The sequence below is a fragment of the Triturus cristatus genome, chromosome 12, assembly GCF_964204655.1.
Source record: "Triturus cristatus chromosome 12, aTriCri1.1, whole genome shotgun sequence".
NCBI classification, from domain to species: Eukaryota; Metazoa; Chordata; class Amphibia; order Caudata; family Salamandridae; genus Triturus; species Triturus cristatus.
Window position 1 is genome coordinate 79,786,075 of NC_140595.1, and position 23,701 is coordinate 79,809,775.

The following is a 23,701-nucleotide window of genomic DNA, read 5'->3' on the forward strand; positions in this document are numbered from 1 at the left end:
AAATTTCCGCTAACTATAACATGTGTGAAACCTATGGTTTTTTCAGTGAATTTGCAAGGTTTTTTAAATGCTAATTCCTAACTATAACGTGTGTGAAACCTATGGTTTTTTCAGTGAATTTGTACGTTTTTTAAATGCTAAGTTACTTTACGCCATTCGTGGCGTGCGCGCCCACTTAACGCAGTTCGTTCCGTGCGCGCACGGTGCGCTTCGCGCACCGTGCGCGCACAGTGAGCACGCGGTGCGCTTCGCGCACCGCGCGCCCACTTTACGCAGTTAGTGCCGTGCACGCACGGTGGGCACGCGGTGCGATGACAAAGCAAGAAAGCACGTCAACAAATCTGTTTCTGCTTTCCTCCGTGACTATGGTATGGGTGCCATTTACCACAACAACTTGCGTTATGACATGCAAGACATTTATAGAGGAGATGGTGTGCACTTCAATGATGAAGGGAACAGAGTCTTCCTCTTGAACCTTAGACTCTGCATCGGTACTTACTTGTAGGTACCACTAAAAAATCATTTCATAAACACAACGGCTCTTTTTAGAGCCCCCTAATATCTAAACACTTAAATCTGATTTTCATTTTTTTTTTTTTTTTTCTACCGTACGCTTACCGTAAGCTTACCGTACGCGTACCCCGTGATTTTTTTTAAAATCAATAAATGTTTTTTTTGTACTTTTCTGTCCTTCTTTGACCCCCTTACAAATGTTAGGGGGTCTGTAACTCTCCTCATTGCCCCCTTTCCTTGTTTTCACTCTTTTTTTTCAGAGTGAAATACACAAAATGGCGGCCGCCGCTTCCTGGTTTCGACCGATTCGAATGTTTACTAAAATCTAAGAGCCAATCAGAATCGCGCTCGCGCACGCCACCGTACGCTTACCGTAAGCGTACGGTAAGCGTACCGTAAGCGGGCTCAGATATATATATTGATTTAAAGGCTATTTTCTCAGAATCTACTGAACAGATTTACACCAAACCTACAAAAGGCACTTCCTTGACCTAGGGACTACCTCTCTGCCAAATTTTGAGTAATTCTGTTCAGCCGTTCGGGCTGTAGCTCGTTCTAAAGGTCCTATGGAAAAATGCATGGGAAAAACGCGTTTTGGGACCCCCCTTTTATCTCAGCCCCCGCTTGATGAATCCCCCCGAGACTTTCAGGGTAGGAGCGGAGCGTAGCGCCCCACCTATTTTGAGAAATTCGCGAGGATTCGTCGACCGGCGCCAAAGTTATTCAAAATAGAATGTTGAGGTTTTCCTATGGAAACGTGGTCCTAACTATAACTACCTACTGGCGACCGCCAGTAGGTAATATATATATATATATATATATATATAAAATTAGGTTTACTGTCTTTGCTTGCTCTTCCTATGACGCAACCCTCGTCACTCTGCCTCCTTTCTGTCACACCCAATTTGTGGGGTCCCAAAGTAAATAAAATGTTTCCACGTCCTTCACTGGGTGTAGGAGACCAAAGAAGGACATGTCGCCCAAGTTCTGGTAGGCTGAAGCAGTGGGATATGGAGCACTGATGAAGATTGGCAGATCAAGATAATGAACAGGTACCAAGGTAACGTGCAGGTCTGAAATGGCTTGTGAACAAAAGCATATGTCATTCTAGGGAAGGTGGTGGAGTCATTTGTAGATCAGTAGAGTATGTTGCATACTATCTATTGCAACGTGGGAAAAATACAACAAATATCTCAAGTGTATACCTTTTACATTAAAAAAGCACCTACTTCGACGCCTCGCTGGGGGTAGTGGGAGCTATATAAATGCAACTACATTACAATACAAATTCATTATTTTCATGTCTGTTGCGGATATACATTTCAAGTATGTAACGGTAAGCTATCTGTGCGCGTGATGACGGACAGCAACATTGCAGCTTGTAATGGTACAAATGAACTAGCAGTAAACGCAGCTTAAATATGAACAGTGAAAACCATTGTAGCTACCTATAGGAAAAGGGTCAGTGGCCCTTGGGCTTGGCACCCGCTTCGGATCTTGAAGGTTTTGGGGAGAGGATGTGGTCTGTCGGCTGCGCTGCCACCTCTGGTGCAGGAAACCAGGGTTCGAGCCTCGAGGTCGCTTCCACATCCTGTGATTCTGGGCAAATCACTTAATCTCCCCGTGCCTGAATGTGTAATGTAAATACGGTGCTATGTAAAGCGCTCCAATACCTTCGGGTCGAGTTCCTTACTAGTTACTCATTGAAGCGCCTGGTTGAGAGACGCGGTACACTACCTTATTCCTGCAGCGACCGGTAGATGGCGAAGAAAGCCAGCGCGGCGTCTTCTTATCAGTGCGCGAGCCCGATCTTACGGCAGAGCTGTGTGCGCTCGGAACCTGGCAGGAATCCTGGGAGAGATCTTGTGCAAGTCTGATGTAAAATCAGTGCCAGTCGAAGCAGTGATTTAAATGCTCCAGCGCGCTTGCTGTGGCCCCGCCCCCTTGTGTATGTCGCTGGCCCGGCTCCGGCCGGGTGTCAGAGGGCCGATGCCTGCGGTACTGAGCCGCTGCTGCCGGGTGGGGGGCGGGGAGTCCGGGGGTCGGAGCCGCGCCATGGGGGTCCGTATGGCCGAGCTCTTCTGCTCGGGCCTGGAGATCAGCGCCGCTGTGAAGCCCAAGGGTAAGAAGGCGGGCCGGGGCCAGAGAACCAACAACAACCGGCAGAGCACCGCGACCAGTCTGCCCCCAGAGGTGAGGCGGCGAGTAATGGGGGTGGGGGGCAGAAGCTGCGCTCTTGCCTGAGCTCCGTCCGCGGGAGGGCTGGTTTGTGGGGGCAGGTATCCAGACGTTCTTCTGTTAAAGAGGATAAACAATGGGGAGCGGGAATCACGGGACTGTGGCGGGGACCATGGGGTTAATGGTGATAGAGGTGCAACCTGCACTTTAATCAGAATAATGAAACAATCGAAAGTGAAACTTCATGCTGGCTTGCCTCGGAAGGGGGACAGGAGATGTGCATGCCGCGTGGCTGTAAGCGCGTACACAGGCTCCAATCCGCCAAAAGCCTGCGCGTGCACATCTCCTGTCCCACTTCCGAGGCAAGTCAGCAACAATAGATCTCGCTGGCGACAGCAGCGCTTCGCGCTGCGTTCGCCAGGCGAGACCTAAAAACTAATTGGATGCAATTTTTCTCCTGCAAAGGTGGCAACCCTAGTCAAGGGACACAGGATGACGGCACTCATTAACACAGACAATGAGGTACCAAAGAAATGAAATGAAAGTTTTAAGGCCAGCAAGTATCTTACCTCTTAATTAAATTGATGTCCAATAAGAACTGCTAACTTTCCCCACTTTAGAACACATAAAAAGGTGCCCCCCCCCCCATGTTTTCAGCTGACCCTCACTGAAAACCAGGACATGAGTCAAATTTGCCAAAATCTACCAGGATAACTGGTGAAAAAAACGGGGCTTTCCGAGCAAATCCGGGACACCAGGTTGCCCTACCGCAAGTATTTTCGGGGTCCATTGGAGTTGCCAAAGCCCAATCTACGCTTATGTATTCATTGCCTAGAACACAGTTTGTCTCTCTTTTGTGTTACAGTTCACCTTTTTTAAAGATATATTTTACTATTTCATTTTATTTTTTCCTTTCAAAAAGTGCTTGTCTGTTATAAAACGTAACACAATGAACGCGTATTTGTGACTACATCAGCGGTTGTCAGTTAAGCTGTAGTGACACGAAGTTTAAATGAGTAGATGGTCTCCACCAGTTAAACGAAAAGTAGAACTGTTCAGCAATGTACAACAAAGCATCATGATGGAATACCAATTGGCAAACGTTCGCAATATAAATATAAACTGTGCATTGGTTTTAGTGAGTCCAAGGCCCATGCATGAATTACTCATCCAGCCTGTGTGTTTGCGCAGGACTTGTATTCCTGATTTCAAATTGGAATTAAGAAGGACTACAAGTCACAAAATTCGATGGAAAATCCTGACCTAGATGAGCTGTTCACGCATGGACCTTTAAAACCTGAGAGCTCTGATAATGGTCATTTCTGTGGCTTCCTTTCTAACGTGAGGAACCTTCACTCTCAATTCCAAGGCAATAAAGTAGCTGTCCACACTCTTCAGTGAGTGAACCACTGTGCAACCCTCCCATGTTTTCTGGGCGATGTGCGAGCAGTTGCTGAAGTCCAGGTTTTTTCTGTGCATTCTGGGACTTGCAGTCTTGTATACTTATTACAAAACCAGAGCTACAAGTTGCAGAGTGCAAAGGAAAATATGTTACTGGATTAGGTATCTTGCATGGATCTTGGGATCTTGGAACTTATGAATTTGTGATTCTGTGTAAGCGGCTTTCTCTCTTCATTTCAACTGCAAAGCGAACTCGCTAAGTCTTCTCCACCACAAACTTTTGAAACATTGAAAGAATATCTACTGTACTTGTAAAACTGTCTTGTGGTGTCATCAGGTTAAAACAGAACCTTTTTACCTGCTAGCTGCACCTGTAGGCTTCCTGCCCACAAAGCACTATGCACAGGAGCAGTCACTTCTTAGTACTTATTGCATAGAAACTCATTTAAAACAGGTAAATTAGGTAAGTGCATAGATTCCAAGTTTTCCAGGTTCATGATGTGCTGGACCAGTCCAAGTTTTTTTATTTTGAATTGTGGGACTTTAGTCCTGTTATATATTGGAATAAACAAAAAAACAAGTCCCAAAATTCGAAGAAAAAAATATGGAATGGAGCAGCACATCATGCATGGACCTGGGTATTTTGGCTGGGGTGTGTGTGTTAAAAACAAGATGGGATGACTCCCAGGGGTGATAAAAGCTGAAACAAGTGCAGGAATGTAAACACACCTCATTCCTGAAACATTGGAGCTTGTTTGTTTGCTGTTGCACTAATGTTCGTGGGCCAAGCTACTCCCTTCCTTCACGAATAATGTTCTATTGCTGTTGTTTTGCGCTGGGTCCAGGGACAGTATTGGGAGCTGCACTTGATGCAGTGTTGGGTCTTATTCTGTAGCAGTGGTTGCTTCTGTGTCCAGGGACACTTGTAAGCACTGTTCTAGGGTCAGTTTTATGGACAGTCACCGGTGGTCTGTTAATGTTGTGGCTTGACAGCGCAGCTGCCGCCATACAAATATGTGAGAATCACCAGGAGAGGGACTTAGGACCCGGATACCCCCAGTCTGGCCCGTGCCCCAACATAACCCAAACGAGACACCAACAGAACTCGCATAGATCAAGAATTTGGTGGAACATTTTTATTATAACCACATCAAAACATACTCATGTTTAAAGCACATTCATGTAAGAAACATACTTAAGGTCAAATAATTGCTTCACATCATAAAGAATTAGGCCCTCAGGCTAGGAAAACACTACACACTAACCAGTGCAGTATATGGACTCATGAACACCAACACCAGAGCCCTTATGCAATCCCAAACACCATTGGACCAACAGGTGTAACCACCTGCATCAGTAGGGTCGGTCCTGCCTCACTGTACCCATGTCCCCTCACAAGGGCACCGCCCCCCAAACACCAAGCTACCCGTGGGGCTGCGATGAGCTGGGTTGGAACAGCAACCCGGTGCCCACCTCGGTGATCAGTGTGTCCTAGCCCCCAAGCTGGTGTGTACATCCTCTGGTTGGCTCAGGGCTGCTGGACCCTTCCCTTGGTGCTGTTCTGGAGACTCTGCTTTGGAGGACCCCTCTGCTGACTAGGGGTGAATTTAGTATTCGACATACCACCACAAGGGCGACCAGAACAACGAGGTCCTTCGCCCTCCCCACCACAAAACATTCTTTGGGTGAACGCCCAAATGCCCTTGAACAATCTGAACCAGTGTCTGAGAGGTGAACACCATCCGTAAGAGATATACACCCTAACCCCTCAGCAGTTTATGCGGAGTGTTCCACAGGAAACTCGGATTGGGGCACAACCTTGACATTCAGCGAGTGACCATGTGGTACCAAATGATGGATACCCCTGGGAAAAACTTCGGCCATTTATCCAAATTCCTGCAGAAGTGCCTCCTCCTTGAGGCCCTTGCGGCCCCTCTTTTACCCAGTCATTACCTCATATGTGGACAACAATGAGGTCCGGGAACTTAAGTCCCTCGCAAGCCTTGGTTAACTCAATCAGCCGTTGTAACTGAAATGTGGAGGCCTTTGATCCCATACTACAAGAAGGAAACATCACTCAGGGCCGCCGGCTTGGAATTACAGAGCAGTAACGACCGTGGAAGCCAACCTATTAAACAAAATAAGACATAAGCATGAGCACACAACAAGAGAGTGAACAGCAGTGTACCCAAGCACCCTCATTTCAAGTCATGGTGAATGTAGAGCTTGTCAGGCTTTGACGACCGGTCATCTGTTTTGTGTACCCCCTCCCACAGCATGCCTAGACCTGCCAGCCCATGGCTGCTCTTATTCTAAAGGAGTGTGAAGAGGAACCATTAGGAGTGACGAAGAAGTCAAAAGTACCGTAAACTAACAAAACATATAATGCAGTCTTCATTCGCGTGGCGGAATAGAGCAAATGCCACAGTGTTGGGCTGAATAGTCAGACAAGATCCCAATCGAGCTACGGAATACAGATGGGAGTCCTGAGGTCTCCAGGGTTTGATCGCTGCCGCTTCTTTGCCGAGCTGATTGAGAAAGTTATAGCCACTCGTTGCTCAACCAGATGACCCCCACAAAGTCAAATCTAGCGAATCCTTACCAGTTCGCTCACTCTAAAGGCGCCGTAAAACGAGGAGGCAGTGCAGGCTGCAGAAAAGTGACATTGTCTTGTATGGAGATGTGCAGAACTATGGGCAAGCCAGACAAAGAAGGCCCAAGACAAGCGCCTCGACGTGACGCTTGCCATGCTACTTATAGCTCGAGTCTAGCCCACCCAGGTGGCCCTTTACTGAGACAGAAACTACTCTTGTCTGATGTGCCCTCATAGTTAGCAGCACAGAGCACATTTCAGAAGACATTCATGCGCGCGCTTTGCGAGCGAGGCGCCACTAAATCTGATAAGGGGACTAAAAATACGCCATACATATGATGAGAAAAACATGGTAAGAGGCCACAAAGTAGGTGGAAGTTCTTTAGCCATATGGGTTGTAAAGGCCTCTGCCATCCTTGTCAAGGGGACTGCTAGCCTTCTCTCCTTTCATACAACACAGCATTCTGTCATCTCCTCAGCTGCCTGTGGATGGAAATCCTGCAAATGCCGTCTGGAGGCAGATAAGGCCTCAGCAGTGTTGTTATGAATACCAGACATGTGCTTAGCTCACCACAAACTGTTGGATTTCAAGGAAAGTAAATGTTCCAGTAATCTCAAGACTAGCTTGCAAGAATCCCCCCACCTTTAATAGCCTCACTACTGCCATGTCGTCAGCCCAAAACATCACACTCCTATTTCGGAGAACCTCTGCCTGTGCTCAATGCCACTACGACAGGGAACAGTATTAAAGAAGGCAATCATGCAAGAAGCCCCCTGCCTGTAATAGCCTCACTACTGCAATGTTGACAGACCAAAGGATCCCACTCCAATCTCAGAGAACCTCTGCTTGTGCTCCCCCGATACTAGGACAGGTAACATCCAAGAAGGCAATATTGCTAGAGCTTCCGTTGTCATGCCAGGCCAACAGCCAGTCCCATTCATGTGACAGCCGGGTACGGTGGTGTTTTTTTTATTTTGGGGGACAGCAATTGCAATGGACCATGGAAAATGGGGCAAGCCATGGGAATGATCCATATAGTGAAGTTCAACAGGCCAACTAAACCGGTAGATGGAGCGTTTGTTAAAGGCAACACAGCTTCAATCGACCGCCTGAAGGCGTGCACCTTCCCAATAGTCAGTGCATCCGTTTCACTACAGAGGAAGATAAGACATGTGGAGGGGCCTACAGGGTTTTTTGGGTCTAAGAGGAACCTCCATTTCCTTGAAAACGGAAGTCGTTCTGGCCGCCGCCGCGATGCTTTACTCCCGGAAAAGGCAAAGGCCAGGGGAAGGGGTACCTATATACCCCCTGGCCAATGCGGTGGCGGAAGTGACGTGCATCCAGCGTGACTGCATTTCCAGTTGCCCAGAAAGTTGTTATTGTCCGGCACATCACCGGATTGAGGCAGGGCACAGGCCACGGTGGTCCCGGGTCCTAAGTGCCACACCCCCCTATGGGTGGCACTCTGTCCATTAGCTATACCCACATGTTGGGAGCCAGAAGTACATGATTTGATTTTGCAGAAGTTGTGTGCTTCCACAAAAAAGTGCTTGTCCTCCACACCCTGTGATCATTTTGTTTATTTATCTAGCTGGCTGAGCTTGAACTGTCAGGGGCACACACATAACATTGCAATGCTATTGAAGTGTCTTTGAAATCGAGGTAATTTATGTTGGTTTTCTCTGGCAGCAGCATGGATGGGAGAAGGGCAGTTATTAACCTACAAGGTCTTACTTGACAATACAATTGTCATCTGACCTTTGCACCTACACCAAACTTATTCTACAGTGCTTTGCTTCTACACAATCATGTATCAATTCCCATGATATTTACTTGTAATGCTTCACATTACCATATAACATTCCTTTAAAGCCAGAGTTACTGGCATTACCAATACTTGTTAGAAGCTGCAGCAGGGACCGTGCTGTGTTCTGTACCAGGGAGTGGTACATGGGGCACTTTCTCTGGGTCCCGTGGTAATTAAAAGTTACTCAGCAGTAATTGTTAGGGTTATTCTAATTTGCCACAGCACTCTTGCACTCAAGACGAATGGCCATGTTCTCAATTTTAGTACTTGACTCATTCATGGTAGAGTAGTCAAGCAGTCAAGGCTTGCTCTAGGAGGTGGTCTGGGGTTAGACATTCAGAAACAGTATACCACGTTAGATAACATTTAGGATATGCACAGCAGAACTCTACGTCATGAAAATAAAAAAGGGACTTTATTGCATGTAAGTAAAACAGTCATCACTCAAAAAGAGAATACTCTTCAAAAGTCCAGAGGTGCTGAGGAAGGATGTCACAATTCAATCTATTGAACTGAGTGACAGTGTTGCAAGATTGATCCGACCCTCTAAATCAGTGGCAGAGATTGCAAAGAATGATTGTTTTAGGAATTTGAGGAATACATCCTCCTTTGTGGCCATAAATCCACTACTCAAACCAGCAGTGCCCTACATATATATATATATATATTCACTTAAAAAACCATAGGTTTCACACATGTTATAGTTAGCTGGACATTTCACTCGTTAAAAACCAATGAAATTCCCCCGTTATAGTTAGTGCAGGCAACTATAACTCACGCGACCGCAATCCTCTGCTGATGACGTCAGATATTACATCACTGTATTTAGACACTTATTTACCCATGTCTTCTTCCATTAATCTTTAGCTATACATACATTACAAATATTTATTTTTCATAAAGACACATATGTCATCAGTGATGTAATATCTGACGTCATCAGCAGAGGATTGCGGTCGCGTGAGTTATAACGTGCGCGCACCTCGCGATTTAAAAGAAAAAAAAATTGTTTTTTTCGCCCTTGGAGGTCCTTCTGTGACCCCCTGACCAAGGCTAGGGGGTCAGGAACTGTCCACTCTGCCCCCTTTTCAAGTTCTCCACCTTTTATTTTAACCCCCTCAGACTGCGAGAGACAAAATGGCGGCCGACACTTCCTGGTTTCGACCGATTCGAATGTTTACCGACATCTAACAACCAATCAGAATTGCGCTCGCGCACGGCAGGGTGCGCGCACAGTGCGCGCGTATAGATATTGATATGCTTTTAAATGCTATTTTCTCAGGATATACTGAACAGATTTACACCAGACCTGCAAAAGGCACTTCCTTGACCTTATGGCTACCTCTCTGCCAAATTTCACGTAATTCTGTTCAGCCGTTCGGGCTGTAGCTGCGACTAAAGGTCCTATGGAAAAATGCATGGGGAAAACGCGTTTTGGGACCCCCTCTTTTTCTCGGCCCCCGCTTGACGAATCACCCCGAGACTTTCAGGGTAGGAGCTGAATGGAGCGCCCCATTAGTTTTGAAAATTTCGCGAGGATTCGTCAACCGGCGCCAAAGTTATTCAAAATAGAATTTTGAGATTTTCTATGGAAACTAGGTTGTAACTATAACTATCTACTGGCGACCGCCAGTAGATAATATATATATATATATATATATATATATATATATATATATATATATATAGGTTTTCTTTGAGGTACCTTTGTTGGATTCTTAGGGTGGTGTTGGCATGAATGACAGTGTATCTAGTCACCAGTGGCTGGCTGGGTAGGGACGGTTAAATCAATGTGGTCCACACTGTAGTAGCGCAGCTAGGCCCTGAGGTGGCAATAGTAGCTAGCTAGTGTGCCAGTATACACTAGGTACCCTTTAAGTTGTGTTTTAGAGCTAGAGGACTATATATTGTGACCCATAGGTCACAATCATGATTCACCAGTGGAGAGGACATCCTCAGGTCTGGACACCAGAGAGCCCAGTGGCAACTGGCTTGGACAAAGGAGGTCTTAACTGGAGCTTAAACCGTCATTGTCTCCAGACCCGGAGTGGTGAAGAAGTGCATTGAAACAATTCCAGAATCAGGGCGACCTCCGGCCAAAAAGATGGCACTCCATTGCAGGCGTCAAGGTCCAGATTTTTCCACAGTACCAAAGATAGCAGTGCAGGTGAGTACTTGCTGCTTGTGCAGGACACACATAGGGAGAGTATGTGGGTTTGCAGGCTCTGACACCATGATGCCAAACATATCCCTGTTGCACTCTCACGTAGTATTGCATAATAAGGCACAAGAGGTATAGGCAAGAAGAATAGGAAAAAAAACAGTAAAGTGCTCTGGCACGGAGGACCCCACCTGATAAAAATTATCAAAAGTTGGGGTCCACCCTTTATAGGAAAAAAACGTACAACAGTCAACAATGTGGTTTGTAGTATGGGTTTTGGCTGCAGAAGATAATCACAGCTTAGTTTCTGGGTCTTGGTCCGCCCTCATTCAGCCATCAAAAAATGCCACTCTTCAATGGCCAGTCTGAAGAGATCCAGCGAAGGACGTCACACAAAAAAAAGGCTCGAGAGATACGAGTGGAATGGTGGCGACAAGCAAAAGTAACTTTCAGAACTGTCCAGTACCCAGTAGGCTGGGAATCTTGAATCTGAAATAGCGACGTGTCACCAATATATTGTGACCACAATATTGAGGAACAAAATATTGAAAGATACATTTCTATACATTTTCCATACTTAACTTCACATATATGAGCATTGGAGATATATATGTCTTCAAGTTCAAGGAACTCTGTCGTAGAGGTAAGAATAGCAAACCTTTACCTCCCTCTGTGCACTAACCTGCTCGATATTTTGCCACAATATTGTGGTCACGATATTGTGACTCGTCGATATATCAGATACAGTACTCTCAACTACAACCGTCCAGAACATGGTGAAAGAAAACTGACCCAGTTACTGGTGACTTAACAGAACTTTACAAGGGTTCGATGCGTATGGCCTACTCCCCGAAAAGGTTCAGGTAAAAATCTCCGAGTCCCTGCATGCAAAATATCCTTTCATCACGTTAGTCACAAATACCCTGGATAGGGGGAGGGGGGGGCAGTAGGGTGTAGGTATACCTATGGGACACGTTTGGCACTCCCTGGCATCAGAGCCCTGCTTTGATGTCTCAAGGTTGTTTTAAATGAGAGAATCATCGTTGAGCCCACAGGAGCGTCGAGCTCACTCGGTAAAATTACATAGGGGTGTCCAGAAACATAAATGGGCAGGGCGGCAAAGCTCTGCAAAACCTTGCAGGCGAAGCAGTGGATGGAAGCAATCAGCCTTGTATATATGGGCAGTTATGGGTGTTGTATCCTAGACCAGGGGCCTTGGCCTTGTTTGTAACGTCCCGCACATTCGTTTATCCCCTCCCTTGCGTCCTCATGCACTGCGACAGCGCATATTAACAATCTGTGCAAATTCTTTTCATACTGATCCCACAAGCCTACTCTCCCTCACACGGTGGTTTCCTATTTATAACTTATTACTATATCTGGGAAGTTGGGACACAAACAGACATGAGCAATACCTCATCACACTGGGAGAGGCTGAGGGAGATAAGGCGAGGTTGCACAGTTTAGAGGGAAATGAGGTGGAACATGTTGCAATATGTGGGGGAGAGCACAGCACTCTGCGGATCAAGAAAGCAGGCAACACTGCCTGTTGGGTTTGGCAGGATGCCCCACAGCTCCGATGTTGTACCGAAAGTAATACCGACACGTATATCATAACAATAATATCACCTCAGAACTGTCACAGGAAAGTTAATTATAGGAAGCACACATATACCATGACAATAATTCTCAATCAATATCATGATCTCTGTACAGCTGTAGGTCAATATTTCAGCCATGATAACTTGTCCTCCAACCTTCTGCTCTTGTCAGAGGCTTACAAAACCAGGGAGAGGACCAGTCGGTATCGCCTGCCAGCCCCTACCCCCAAATGTAATGGAAGGTAACACTCTGGTTCCAGGGTTTGGGGGGGGGGGAGAGAAGAGAGAGGAAGAGACAGAGAGAGACAGAGAGAGAGAGAGAGAGCGAGAGAGAGCGAGAGAGAGAGAAGCGTCCATCTCAGAAGTCTGTACAGCACTCCTCCTCTTCCGGTTGGACAGTTTGGAATGCATAGACACATATCCCAAAACAGAAAATAAGACTTGGGGCCTAATTACGATGCCAGTCGGACCAGCGTCCAACCCGCATCATGCCGGAAACGGGATCACCCGACAAGGAGTCGGCGGTCCCGCTTCCCTAATTAGGATGCTACTGCCTTCACACGTTCATGAGGTGCATATTTCCTATTGGGGCTTGTGCTATGGGCTGCAGCACACACCGCAATAGGAAAATTACACTTTTTAGGGATCCATGCACCGTGTGGCAGGCACCATGCGGTGCCTGCCACACGATGCATGGATGTTTAGTCGCCCCAGGCTTCATAGCTAAGGCCGCAGGGAGACGGGGCCCTGCCAGAGGCTCCCACAGTCAATTTCTGAAAGGCTTTCTATGGCAGCCAGACCGTCATAGAAAGGCTGTAGGAAACCTGCATTGTTGGAATCCCCACGGTGGTGCCCGAGCAGGCACCACCTCCATTTTGGGGGTTACGATCCGCCCTCCGCCCCTGAGCCTGTCGTAGGCGGACCTGATTCCCCCCGCAGGCATCGGTCAGACCACCTGTATCCTAATACAGCGGTTGGACTGATGCCTCAAATGTCGGGCAGAATGCCACCGACATGTTGTCGGATGGCCTTCCACCCGACAACGTAATGGGGCCCTTAGTATATAGATTGAAGAAACGATAGTATGACCATGAGGAGCTAAGTATGAGGGAGTAATTCACCTGCTCCTGATAAATGGAAGGCTTTAAGGAGTTCCACACCAACCAGAATTCAGACTTGGCACCCAGGAGGACCACCGAGGTGAAGATGAAGATACCATTAACAAGCGGTTAAACACAGGGAGACAAGAACAGTAACTCAATTTCCTTTTATTTATTAACCTTTGATTATTTTTTGTAGAGTGCCACTTAGCAGTCATTTCACAGCATTTGCTCGCCATTTTGGGTGCTAAGCTAGCGGGCGTTGTGCTGCACTTTTTTTGTCTTGTTGCAGTTTTATATAGCACGAACTCCACCCGAAGGTATCAGAGCGCTTTACACATTCATTTCTAGGCACGGGGAGATTAAGTGATTTGCCCAGAATCACACAATGCGTGAGAGCTTCCTGCCAGGCTCGAACCTGGTTTCCCAGCTTCAATATCGGCCGCTCCCCCCGGCCCATCCTTCACACTAGCCTTATTTTTATTGCACTTTACAGCCATATCTGAACCCTCTTAGAGTTAGACACTATAAGCACGCACCAAGGCCAGACTAAGTAGGCGTTGGTTAACAGGATTCAGGAGCGCGTGGTCGCTTGGCGCTGCACGTGCTCTCACCCCCCCCCCCCCCCCCCCGGCATTTAATACAAGTTTTCTTTGCCACCGTCGCTTCTTTGGCTTGGGGTAAAATCTGCCCAGCCAAGTTCTAGAGCCACACCCCCCATACCTGTTTACATCAATTGGTTGCTGTTATATTCACAATTTTTTTGAGATAATTGTTTTTTTTGTTTTGTTTATGGGGTGGAGTTGTTAACATGTTGCCCTACGCAGGTGCCAATCCTTCACCACGTAAACTTCGGGGCGAAACAAGACTGCAAATGAAGTGGAAACGCAGCCGAATAAAATATTAGAGGAAAGAAGTGAGCAAAATTGTTATGCACGCTCACGGCGAAATGCTGTGAATAATGTGTGGTTTAAAATGGATAGATTTATTTTGTGTCAGTCAGTGAAGGCGTGTAGCCCTCTGGGTATGTCAGTCAAACAGCAGCGCTTGAAAATTATGCATTTCAGACCCGCGAGCCGGCGCCGCCCTGCGTGTTCCGTGTAATTTCAGCACTCACGGCCCGAGGGTCCATGGGAGACAGACTTGTTTGACGGTGCGCTAACTTATATCTAAAATATATATCATTATAAGAGACTTTAGCAATTCACACTGTGAGTTTTTCAACCAACACTTATACTCCCGGAATACTTCAATGGAATAATATTTGAATGTTCTAATATGCTAGCGTCTGTCCTAATACATTCCTGTTGTCTCTGATTATCTTTGAAAAAAAATATGTTGAACTTAAAAAAATGAAAACTGATTCACAACTGAGAAAAGCATTTTGTGGGGATGGAATGCCTAAATAGAATTAATCTCACCCACTGGTAGGTAATTGGCAGTAGTTTAACAAGGACGCCAAAGTCCCTGATGCAAGCAAGAAAAATGATCTCTTGGACTGCTTTTGGGGTAGTAAAATGTAGCAATTATCTGGGTTCAGTGTCCCATGGTCCCACTGCACCTGCTGTATCAATTGTAGCCCTGCACCTGGTAATTGATGTTTACCCATTCCATTAAACAGTTTGTTTTAATTTTATTTATTACCCCTTTCTCCGGTGCCACTACAGACAGGCACCCACATATACGAAGCAGGCTTGGTCCTGTCTGCTAAGGAACACTCCTGCTCAAACCTCAAAGACGAATACTGTCTGTATGGGAGCGTGAGCAGCTACGTACACGTTTTGGCCATTTTGGACCCATGAGTGTGGTGTGGCTTCTGTAGGGTGACCAGGTGACTGACTGGCACCGGGACAAAACTTTTCCATTCCTGGACTTTGCTTTTACATATCAATGTTATCAGGTGTGTTGGTCCAATCATCATCCAAAAATGGTGTCCCGGGGACATGGAGCCATGTGGCTACCCTAAGTTTGTGTCCTGTGGCACATAGTTGCCAAATTTACCACGTCCATGCGCAATGTGCTGCTCCAGTCCTGTTTCCCCCCCCCCCCCCCTTTGAATTCTGGGACTTGTGGTCCGGTTTTATAATGAACTAAACAACGCTACAAGTCCTAAAAAGACCAAAACTGGAACAGCACATCACACATCTACCTGGCAGACTTAAAAGGGCTGGTAGAACAGCAAGCTCTGACACCCACTTTTAATGCATACCCTGGTGACTCATTGAGAAAAAGCAAAAGATGTTGAATGGAATACTTAAATTATTCTAAGCATCTAAAGCCCATCATTCACGACTTTTTCATGTTTTCTAATTGATACATAGCTGCCAAATGCTGAAGAGAGACTTTTAGTGAGTCCAGAGTCCTGTTCTTTCAGCCGTCAACCCTGAACATGCTGGGAGGTCGTTCCTGTGTCATTAGAACTGTGGGCCTACAAGTCCCAGCATGCTTAGCTCTGTAGTCTGAAAAGCACCCGCATGACAAGAGGGGCTGTTGATGGATGTGTTGTACAAGAGAATAAAAGACTCTGACCTGTTCTGCACCCCATGGCGGCTCGAGGGAGGGGGCGCATTGCGACATTGTTCTTTAGGTGTGGGAGGACGCTGAAAAACAACTAACCGATGCAGGAAACCCAGCCCGCCCCTGCGCCTGTGACTGTTACCGACCAGATTGACCTCAAGAAATGTTTGAATAAAAAAAACTTTGGGGCCAACTGGGTGCAGGTACGGAAATACCCGTGTGGCACTCCTAATTCACACATTATTGTTACTAAGACTACAACTCCCAGAATACATTGGGTAATTATTTACACAATTCTAGAGCTGTGATTTGCAGTTATTGTTCAATAATCCCTGTTAATGTTACACAAATCCTTTTTTCGATTTTAGGAGCATAAAAGGCTGAGCGCAATCTGACATTTTCCAAACACATGACCAGCAGATTATGGTTAGCTCTCTGCAGTCGTTTCGGGGTTTTAGGCCCACTGAATTATTTTACTGGCTGAGCTCTTACGATGCTTTTATTCACAGAACCCGATGGATTGACAGCGCCACCCCTTTTATCTATTTATTTATTTATTAAAACTTGTAAGGCGCAACAGCTACCCAAAAAGGGTTTCCCGGCGCCGAGATACAGCAAGAAAAAAGTGTCAGGAGCGAAAGCTAGCTACTCAAGTTATTGCTCGAATAGCCAGGTCTTAACGTTTCTTCGGAACCTGTCATAATTTTCCTCCTTTCGGATGAAAGGAGGGAGCGCGTTCCAGAGGGATGGACCACGGAAGGCAAATGATCTGCCACCCATTCTTGCCAATTTAAATCTAGGGATACAAAAATTGGAAAGGGATTGTGAGCGAAGACTGCGCTTGGGAATGTAAGGCTGGGCCAAAGATAAAAGATAGTTTGGTGCTGTGCCAGCCTTGATTCTAAACCTATAGGTCAGAGCTTTAAAGCGGATTCTGTTTTCAACCTTGAGCCAGTGGAGTTCCCTGCGATGGTTTGAGACCCCAGAATTTTTCGGTATTTTACAAAGTAGACGGACTGCAGCATTCTGAACAAGTTGCAGTCGACTGATTACCGCTTTATTTGACCCGAGATACAGAATGTTACCGTAGTCAAGCCGAGAAGTAATCAGAGCATTGACTACAGTCTTCTGAGTAGAAAGGGGCTGCATCCATATGATTTTCCTCAACCATTTAATAATGGTGAGACAAAGACCCACCACTTTGTTGGCTTGTTTACTCATAGAAAGAGTACTGTCCAGAATAAAGCCCAGGTTACAAACTTGTGTCACTGGGGTAGGGAGAGTGGCCAACTGGTCGGGCCAGTCGGAGTAATTCCACAGATCATGCTGTTTTCCTAAGAGAAGAACCTCCGTCTTGTCTCCATTAAGCTTTAGCTGGTTACTAGTCATCCAATTCAGGATGTTTTGTAACCCCAACTTAAGGGGAGAAGAGGAAGACGGACTAGGCTCGGAAAGGGAGAAAATAATTTGGGAGTCATCGGCATAAGTCATAAGGGAGAGTCCAGATTTTTCAGCTATATCAGCTAAGGGTCTGAGATAGATATTAAAAAACAGCGGACTCAGAATGGAACCCTGAGGCACGCCGTGAGAGGTTTTGAAAAAGTCAGAGCAGGCTGTAGAAGATGTTATTTGAAAAGTCCTGTCACTCAGAAAGGAACGGATCCAATCAAGTGCTTTACCTCGGACTCCGTTCCTAAACAGTGCCTTGATAAGAATTTCATGTGATATAGTGTCAAAGGCCGCGCTCAGATCAAGGAGCACGAGCGCGACCGTCTGACTTTTATCAAGTAGGTTTCGAATGTGTTCTGTGACTCCGAGGAGAGTGGTTTCCGTAGAGAAACCAACACGGAAACCAGATTGTGAGGGGTGCAAAAGTGAGTTATTTTCGACAAAGGTGGTTAAAGTCGAATGGACATGTCTCTCCAAACATTTAGAAAAGGCAGGGAGCAAGGAAATGGGTCTGTAATTTGCCAAACATTCAGGCTCAGCTGTGGGCTTTTTTAACAGTGGTGTAACCATGGCGTGTTTCCAAAGAGTCGGGACGGATGAAAGATCAAATGACGCATTAAGCATGTCAACGATGACCTCCAAGGACTGGTCATCAAGTAGTTTAATGATTTTAATCGGGATGGGATCCCTGGGAGAGCCAGACTTAGTATTTTTAAGTATGAATTTCATTGTGTCTACCGTGATGGGGGGCCATGCTTCCAAGGTATTATCACCCAAGGAGACATGATCACAGTCGGTAGAAAGGGGTGACACAGTATTGTTAATGTTTATGTCCCTGATAATTTTCTCAATTTTCTCCGAGAAGAAACAGCCAAGATCTTGGCACTGTTGCGAATCCAGTGGGGAAGGTAAAGCTGAAGTGTGAGCTCCGGCAAGGTCCTTAACTAGATTAAACAATGTTTTCGATTTGTTAGTAGCTTCCATAATGGAAAGAGAAACAAAAGACGCACGCGTTTTAACACAGGCAGTATGGTATACATTTCTAGCCTTGTGATAAATGCTTTTAGCGTCAGGGGCGTAATCTTTACGCCATTTGCGCTCCAGAACCTTACATCTTGATTTTTCAGTTTTTAAAAGGTCATTAAACCATGGGGCAGGATGGCGGTGTCTGTTTCCTTTACTAGAGGTGGTGGGTAAACAATGATCGGCAGCATCGCGGAGCCATTTATCGGTGGCTTCCGCCAGGCAGTTTATATCATGGACCTTCCTAGGAGGATTTAAATGCCTAGTGTTGATTTCTTAGGCCCTCCCACAAGGCTTGTAGATGTTTACAGCAGCCACACATGAAGCTCACACGCCTCTAAAAGACGAGCATGCCATAACTTCCTCGTCATGTGTGCACTCAGCCACTCCTATTATTTCAGCCTACAGCACTTTGCATTCTGGAACTTGTAGCTAAACACATGGCCTTAAAAATCCCAAGATGCAAAGTGTTGTTGAATACAACAGCAGAGCTGGCTGGAAATGCTTGATTTAATCTCCTCCCAGGCAGTTACTCTGGGCCAAAGCTGAACTTTTAATGGGGCACTATATAGAGTCCCTGCCGGGCTGCCGCGAGTTCTCATCTTCGATGGGTGCGGTGTTGGGAGTTAGTTCCCTGCAGGGCTGCCACACTTCGTGTGGAGGCAGCAATAACACTTATCTGCGTGTCTGATACCTCGAGGCGCTGCCAGTCTTGTTAATACCTTTTGATCCGTTTTAACAATAAACTTTTATTGAAATGTGCGACTGAAGCTGCATGTGTAGCCAACCCTCTTTTACAGAGAATCCTGCAGTCCCTCGTTGGCACAATTGTAGAGGGGAGTTCCAACGTCCCCACACAAGGACTGTGACACAGCTAGTATGTGAATGATGAACAAGACCACAAGAAACAATTTTTATGACCAGGCGCAATGGTCACTTTTAGAAAGGAAACCAATACCCATAATAACGGAGGAACTTGTTTATTGTGAAGAACCCTCTCTCGCCCTTGTTTTATCCTACCTAGCATGTTAATAATATAGGGCATACTCGGCCATAGGCATCGGGGGCCTTCACAAAAATACAAAGAAGGAAACAATAAAATACGAGTAACAAATAAACATTGCAAAATACCAATACACAATCTATCATATAAAATAAATAAGATATTTGTAAAGCGCGACTTATCACACTAAGGGTCTCAAGGCGCTGGGGCCCGTCTGGGAGATTAAGTGAGCTATTGCCCGGAGTCACATGATGCTGATCTGAGCTGCCACCAGCGATCGAACAGTGAGCCCCGGGCTCCAGAGTCAGCCGCTCTGGCCACTGCACCACACCTCTCCTGCATATTCCAGAGCACTCTGCCCTGGACTGCAACACACCTTTAACTGATTGTGCAGACACAGGCCAGGTCACTGCACCTATCACAATGATGCAGCATCTCCTGCGCCTGCCCAGGGATCAGTGCAGTAGTGAAAAGTGACCTTTTTGTTTCTGCACCCGCATCTATAATGCAGCGCTGGCACAGATGTAGTGTTTCCTCATTTGCATGGCACCATGCCCCCTTACACATGAAGAAAAGCTTCCCTGAGATTGCTCTGGCACTACATATGCAACTGCAGCCATTTCTGTAATACCAAAGTGTCATGGGGTGCTAAAATGTGTCTCACATGCCTGTTACGCCCCAGGGGCTCTCTTGATAAAACAGCCCCAGGTGGGTACAATGAAAACAGATGTGTTTATAATAGTTTCACAATGTGCAAATAGGCAAGGAAAACATTCACCCACTGGAGAACTACATCTTGTGGTCACAGCTCCATGGATGACAGCGCTACAGATTCCCATCAATGAAAACTGAGCTGCCCGTCAGAGCCTCTTGAGTTTTTCACTCAGGTAGGCCCACTGGCAGGACTGCCTAAGGAGAGGCTGTGCAGGCCGGCTTAAAGAATGGCATGGCTAAAATGGGAAGCCAGCGAAGTGTGCACAAGAGGGGTCATTACGTTGTACTTGCGAGACGTCCACCGTGGGATTAGAGTGACCACCTTCCATCATGGCCACTGTTTCCCATTGTACACCTTTGTGTGATAGACCAAGGCATTCAGAGTGCAGTGGCCTGGTTTTGCTTCAGTTGAACTAATTAGACTGACACACCTGAAATCAAGGATGTGTAGGTGAAAAGTTCAGTGACTTAGAGGAGGTTGCCTTACATGGGACATGCAGCAAGATGCAGTGTGGCATTTAAAGGGATCCAGAAGTACTTGGGTGATTCCACCAGGGCAGGATTCCCAGCCTCTAGGCACGAGGTAACCAATGATGGACCACAGCTTCTAACCTGGGCTCTGGTGCTTAAAAAGATCAGGTTTTTTTTTTTCAACAAACACTGGAAATTACAAGGCTCGTAACAATTTGAGCTTATCCATTAATTTAAGGTAGAGCTATATTTGCATGAGGCCTGAGGTTTGATTAATGCCTTCGTAGGCCAAATCATTTATTAATGAACTGGGACCGAGGAGGAGGCATCAGGAAGTCTGTTGTTTATGGGTACAGTGCTAGACCTTGACTAACCACCAATCATGCAGACACATACATCCCAAGTCCACTCTATGAATGGGAGTCATCCACTCACTCCTGGTCCTGGAAGCTCTTGAAGATGAACAGATCCACCAGTCGTCGTTCTACATAGGTATTGAACAGGGGTGGAGATGGTGTTAAACCGTAGATAATTCCAAGGCAACAGCTTGTAGACCCGAGCTGGTTTTGCCCCCTCATCACAATCTGAAAGCAGACAAGAGAGAGGAAATCTGGCTCCAGACAGGATGCTAAAACCTCAAAAAGTCTCCACGATTAATACATTTGCAAGGTCAATGATCTCAAAGAACCATTGAGACTCTACATTGAGATGCGGCAGGGGGATATTTCCCTCCAGTGTGCTGAGAGTATCTCCAAGCACCTGGAGGATGTGGCTACCTCGGACTTATTATCTTATTGAAAGCCAAGACCCCTGAGTGTCCATCCAGATTAGACTAGGAGTGCTTAATCTGTTAAAAAAAAAACAAATGAGGGGCCCCAAGTTATTCTTTGAAGCCAACTGTGGCACTGCCGAATGCCCTGGTTGCAAATTACGAAGGCTGCCTATTCATGATTCCACCTCATGTCTCTTTCTTCAGCTAGTCTACCTTTTCCACCTTTTTATCTGCCTCTGAAGTTCTTTTTCATCCCTGCTTCCTCCTTTGTCTCCGTTTTCATACCTTTCTCTTACAACAAGAAAAGAGAGGGATATAAACAGGGTCGGACTCCAACAGAAAAAAGGTCCAGGCACCAAAATAAAAGTAGCCTACATTAGTGGATTAGATTGCTAAAAAAGTGGCGTTTGCAAATTGGGGCAGTTTTGACACGCTGTATAAGTGTTTTGCAAGGTACGGAAAACAGCATGGATTTGAGCTTGCTGCAGGCAATGTTTGTTTTAATATCAGGGAAATCAACAATAAAAACTGTCCCAACAGACCATAGCCCGGGCCTATATATATATAAATAGCCCAAAAATACTCCCCCAAAGAACGGTCCGCACACTGACCTGTCTGACCAGCCCGTCAGGCACTGCCAGATTGCCCTCCTGGCCAGTCCGACCCTCGGTGTAGAAGAATCTGCAACAGTGAGATAGAGAGACAGGGAATGCAGGGTGGTGGAAGAAAGACGCAAGAGCTGGAATCAAGACTAGGAAACCTTAATTTTGGCAACCTCGCCATATAGCAGCGCCAGGGTCAGCGCTAGGCATTGGCATTGTGGGCAGCTGCCCAGGGTCCTGTAGTCAGCCCTCCATCTTGGAGGCCCGCCCCAATGCGACACAGCCAGGACCCTGCATGAACGGTGCCACCTTGCAAGTGTGCCACCTTAGGGGGCCCCCTCCCCTGGCCTCACTGCTAAGATGTAGCAAGGCGAATCAGAGGGGGAAGGGGGGCAGTCACAGTTGCAAGAAGACACATTCCTCAGGTTTGCCCTGCAATTAAGGCACCCCCGCACGCAGAGGCAGTGCTTAATTTGTAAAATATTAAGTGTCAGGGCTCTTGTCAGGAGGCCACAGCAGCTTGTCCCTGCCATGCTGCTAATGGTAGTAACAACACAACTACTAACTATCCAACTCCTACAAATGTGACAATTCAGACTATTTCAAGCCCCCAAAGCTATAAGAATGGCTTGGGCATCAGGCAATAGTCACTGTTAATGTATATTGAATAAATAATTAATTGTTGTTGTATTGTATTGTCTAGTAATTGCATTTATATAGTGCTTACTACCCCTGAGGAGGCGTCAAAGCGCTTTTTCGGTGAGTAGCACTCTACTCCGGGACCCATAGAGGATTAGTGTTGAATTAGTATAGTGAAACATGCTAGTAATTTTAAGTGGTGGATAGGTTAGTCAGTTATTTGGATTCAGAATGATAGCAGAAGGATAGAAGAGGAAAAAAGGTTTGTATTTATATAGCGCTTGTTACCCCTAATGGGTTGTTGAAGCGCTTTTTGGGTGGGGGGGGGGGGGGGGGCGAGTAGCACGCTACTCTGGAACCCATAAAGGATTAGTGGTGAATTAGTATGGTGAAATATGAAAGTAATTTGAGTGGTGGATATTAGTCCGTTATTTGGAGTGAGAGGGATGGAGGAGTGATAGAAGGGGAAGAAAGGTTTGCATTCATATAGCACCTGTTACCCCTGATGGGTGCTGAAGAGCTTTTCTGGCGAGTAGCACGCTACTCCAGAACCCATAAAGGGTTAGTGTTGAAAATTAGTATGGTGAAATATGAAGTAATTTGAGTGGTGGATATGTTATTCAGTTATTTGGATAGAGAAGGGTAGGTGACGGGATAGACGAGGGAGAGGTTTTTATTTATATAGCGCTTGCTACCCCTGATGGGGTTTTGAAGTGCTTTTTTGGCGAGTAGCATGCTACTCTGGAACCCATAAGGGTTAGTGTTGAATTAGTATGGTGTAACATGAAAGTAATTTGAGTGGTGGATATGTTAGTCAGTTATTTGGATTGAGAAGGGTTGGGGAGGGGCAGAAAAGGGAAAAAGGTTTGCATTTATCAAGCGCTTGTAACCCTGATGGGGTGTTGACATGCTTTATTGGCAAATAGCACGCTACACTGGAACCCATAAGGAATTAGTGGTGAATTAGTATAGTGGAATATGGAATTTGAGAAGTGAACATGTTAGTCTGTTATTTTGATTGAAAAGGATAGTGGAGGGATAAAAGAGTGAAAGATTTGGATTTTTTTTTAGGTCGTAGGAGGAGGCTTTTGGATGAGTAAAAAAGAAGGTTTTGAAGGGGAAGAGTCAGAGGGAAGAGTTTAGAAAGGTTTGTTTT

General features: G+C 46.1%; 1 pseudogene; it reads right to left on the reverse strand.

Annotated features, from left to right (window-relative positions):
• Positions 1–7,026: 7,026 nt before the first annotated feature.
• LOC146772626 (U6atac minor spliceosomal RNA) lies at positions 7,027–7,143 on the reverse strand (annotated as a pseudogene).
• Between the last annotated feature and the right edge of the window lie 16,558 nt (positions 7,144–23,701).